At 41.6% G+C, this 4,533-nt stretch overlaps 1 pseudogene; it reads left to right on the forward strand.

The window, feature by feature from the left end:
* The first annotated feature begins 2,306 nt into the window (after positions 1 to 2,306).
* Positions 2,307 to 3,224, forward strand: LOC102825986 (annotated as a pseudogene).
* Positions 3,225 to 4,533: the final 1,309 nt, after the last annotated feature.

Genomic DNA, 4,533 nt, shown 5'->3' on the forward strand with positions numbered 1-4,533 from the left:
GGGTCTCTTGTGATACAACAGTGAATAATTGTTATCAGGACTGATTGTGAGGGTTGGAAATGTAAAGGTAGACGTTTTATAGCAAGGAGGGGAGTGATTAACTTTTCAGTCTAGGAGCGGAGGTCCCTAGGACCATCAAGGGAGAAGAGCAGAGAGCAGGACTCTACCCAGAGAAGCAGTGATGTAAAACTAATGTTCTCCCATGTAAACTATCACATAATTCACAATAAAACATTAAATAATAATAATAATAAAGAACATTACAGACCAATATTCCTTATGAACATTTTTGTTGTTAAGTGCTATTGAGTCTATTCAAACCCATAGCGATCCTGTATAGAGTTTCCGAGGAGCAGCTGGTGAGCTTGAACTGCCGACCTTGCAGTTCAAACCAACTTTGCAGTCCAGCACACTAACTCACAGCACCACATTAGAACTCCCTTATGAACATAGATGCATAAATTTTAAACAAAATTCTAGTCAATAGAATTCAATAACATATCAAAAAAGAAAAAAAAAAAAAATAGCATACACCATGATCAATTGGATTCATACCAGAATTAGAAGACTGATTCAACATTGGAAAAGTAATCAATGTAATCCAACACAAAAATAATAATAATATATGATTGTAGGTGCAAAAAAAAGCATTAGATATAATTCAACACCCTTTCCTGATAAAAATTTATAGCAAATATGGCTAGAAGGGAAATTTCTCAATATAATTAAGGGCATGAATGCAAAACCACTGCCAACGTTAGACTCAGGGGAGAAAGGCTGGGAATCCTTCCCTTTGAGGGTGGAAACAAGGCAAGGATGCCCACTATCATGGCTGTTACTCAACAACGTACAATCACTGGATCACTAAATTCAAGGTTAGCAGTTCAAATCTACCAGTCACTCCAAGTGAGAAAGAAAAGGCTTCCTCTCCCATAAAGAATTATAGTTTCAGAAACCCTCTACAGGGTCACAGTTGGAAGTGACATGATGGCAGTGGGTATGTTTTTTGTTTGTTTATTCAACACTGTACTGGAAGTCCTAGGCAGAGCAGTAAAACAAGAACAAAGATGAATCTTCAAAACACCTCATAACATGGACGAACATGGAGAACATCATGCTGAGTATAATGAGTCAATCAAAAAGAACATAACAATATTGTAGGAGACCACTGTTGTAAAAAGTCAAGAAAAGGTTTTTGCACCAAAAGAAACATTCTTTGATGGTTACCAGGGATGGAAGGGAAGAAAGAGTTATTCAGTAGCTAGAAGGTAGACACAGATTAACTTGGGAGAAGGATGTCATAGAGTCGGTTCCAACTCATAGCGACCCTGCATAGAATTTCCGAGGCTGTAAAATCTTTACAGGAGCAGAGAGCCTCATCTTTCTCCTATGGAATGGTTGGTAGTTTCAAACTGTTGCCCTTGAGGTTAGCCATGTGACTCGTAACCACTACACTACTAAAGCTCCTTCAGTGCTCTCTAGATATGGGTAAAGGGGTTGTTGTTATTGTTATGTGCCATCGAGTCGGTTCCAACCCATAGTGACCCTGTATAGGTTTCCAAGGAGTGGCTGGTGAGCTTGAACCACCTACCTTGCAGTTCAAATTGACTTTGTAGTCCGTCACATCAACCCATAGTTTGTTTCCTGGGGTGGGGGGAGAATTGGTACTGCTCAGTGACATAATTAACATTCCAGCTTGTATCCCAGGAGGAGAAGGCAGTTAATATTTTACCATTACCTGTTCATGGGAGGGAGAGGAGTATACCCACAATATAAAGGTTTGCAGAGGACATTTGTAGGAGAGTATTTATCTTTGCTGCAAAACTATCCATGAATGGGATCTACAGAGGGCAAAGTTATGAAAACTTCTGAAATATTACCAAACGCCTTAAAAAAGTTACTGGCCTTGAGGGCTTAGGATCATAGTCTCAGGGGACACATGGTTAATTGGCTTAACATAATCCACAAAGACAATGTTTTACGTTCTACTTTGATGAGTACTGACTGGAATATTAAAAGCTCATGAGTGAACATCTATGGTACAACTATTGGTCTCTTCCTCTCGGGAGGAAAGAAGAGGGATAGAAATAGAAGACACTTGGAAACAATTAGTCTAATACACTAATGGATCTTGGGAACACCACTCCACAAGCCAAAGAATAAAAGAATTAGATGGTGCCTGGCTACTACTACCAACTGCGCTGAAAGGGATCACATTGAAAGGTCTTGAATAGAGTAAAAGAAAATGTAGAACAAAACTCAAAATTATAAAACCTACCAGGTTCAAGGGAATATCATCGGGATTAATGGCGGAAGCGGATCTATCCTTGGCGTTTCCTCAGCGGTCTAGTGTTATACGCTGGGCCGAGGTTATGGTTCGCTTTGTGGCCACTCTGGGCGAGCAGGGCCGGCGGGTGGTGTTGGTTTCGTCAGGAGGCCCCCAGGTCCGACTGGAAGTGCGAGCATTGTGCTTCCTGGACAATTTCAGCAGCCGGCGGGCATGGCGCAAACTAGGCAGAGGCCTTCCTGGCCGCGGGACACGGGGTCCTCTTCTTGTATCACGCTCACTCTGCTTTCCGTTTTGCCCGCCGCTTCCCACCGCAGACCTGGCTGTCCACTGTACGGCCCTCTAGCCCAACCCATTCTGTCCTGCTATGCCTGGAGGCCAAAGAGAAGGAAGGAGCTCCCGGGCTTCTCTGCAGCCTTGAAGAGCTACCTTGAGCCACGGTAGAGTTCACCACTTTGACAGAATATTTGCATCTGCTGCAGGCTGCGGCCCAGGCTCTCAATCAACTAAGCTCCTCTGTGATGTTCTATCTGGCTGCAGCCCTACCAGATTTCTATGTTCCTGTCTCTGAGATGCCTGAACACAAGATCCAATCATCTAGGGGCCCGCTGCAGATAGCAATGAAGATGGTGCCAAAAATGCTTTCACCTTTGGTTAAAGACTGGGCTCCTAAAGCATTGATAATTTCCTTTAAGTTGGAGACTGACCCCTCCATTGTAATTGATCATGCACATAATGTTTTGCAAGTTTATCAACATCAAGTGGTGGTAGCCATTATCCTTGAGTCACGATGACCCTTTGTGATATTGTAACCAAAGACTCAGAAACCAAGCTGTTGCTATCAGAGGAAGAAGTAGAGAAAGGCATAGAGATAGAAGAGAAGATAGTAGGCAAACTTCAGTCTGGATACACAGCTTTTATATGTGACAAAAACTGAAGGTTGAAAAAAACCCTTTTAGGATCAAAAATTGTTCAGTGGACAAATTGCTCTTACAGAGCAAAATGGTAAGAACAAGAATGAATCCTTTGCATTAGCAAGTCCAGAGAAAAGCACAAGCAGTAAGCCTGCAGACGAGAATTGTATGGCATTTTTCTTATAACGGTTATTTCATGCTCATTAAAAATGGAAACAAAGGAAACATGGTTCTGATCAAACCACCTGGTATACTCATCACAATGCCATCTTGATTTTGAAAATGAATATAAGAGTAGTGTCTGATTTACATAAAATTAAGAAATAATCTATAGGGAATTATATTGTGCTACTTAAAATACACACATGGACAAATTATCAACCTTCCTCATGATATGAAAAATGATTATGGCTACATGAGCGGTCATTTTTGAAGATGAAATATTTGTTGAGTGCCTACTAAGTGCCAGGCCCTGTTTTAAGCTCTGAGGATTAAAAAAGATGAATAAACATGTCTAGTTTGGGAAATGAATGTGTAAACAATTGAGTACAATAAAATATGTGCCCCAAAGCTGAAAAAAAATTACCAAGTTCATTGGTAAGATGGACACTGATCAAATCCTAAGACTATGGTCCTTGGTCACCCTTCAGGCCTGGAACTGAACTCACTGCTGTGGCTCAGTTGTCAGCCAAGCAATAGACAGGTCTATGAGGGAGACAGCAACACTAATGAAGTATGTAGACCATAGAATGGTCAAGCATTTGAGATCAAAAGGGCAGCATTTACCCATGGACCAAGTTCAGAAGGGTGGAGAATGAAAGGAGGAATGGAAACAAAAAAACCAGAAAGAGGAAGTAGGATACACGATGATACATGGAGGGAATTGCAGTCATTGAGATGAAACAAAGTGTACGATTTGTTGAAGGCAATGCTGATGACCCGTTCTATAAACTTCACTTAATTCACATTTAAAAATAAGAGAAATAGACACAGCTTGGGGAATTTGTGGCAGAAGCAAGAAATCTATTGCTTTCTAGTCCGGGTCGCTATTGCTTTCTAGTCCAGGAGCCGCCATCTTGGGTGAGACCAAGTGGGGGAAGGATCAGAGCAGCCAAAAAGGCATGGCAGAACCACTGAGATAAAGGTGTGGACATTCTTTTCTTTTGGTATCTGTTCATTGGTCCCTTGTTGTCTGTGTACCTCCATTCTGGTGACTAAAGGGGTGCCTGAACTAATGGGCACCCCAGCCTCACCCTGAAGGGTTCTACTATGCATGCTCACAGATCTCCTTGAAATTTAAAGAGACAGTTTCCAATTAAAACCAAACGGCCA

Source organism: Chrysochloris asiatica, unplaced genomic scaffold, assembly GCF_000296735.1.
Source record: "Chrysochloris asiatica unplaced genomic scaffold, ChrAsi1.0 scaffold00052, whole genome shotgun sequence".
Classification (NCBI taxonomy): Eukaryota; Metazoa; Chordata; class Mammalia; order Afrosoricida; family Chrysochloridae; genus Chrysochloris; species Chrysochloris asiatica.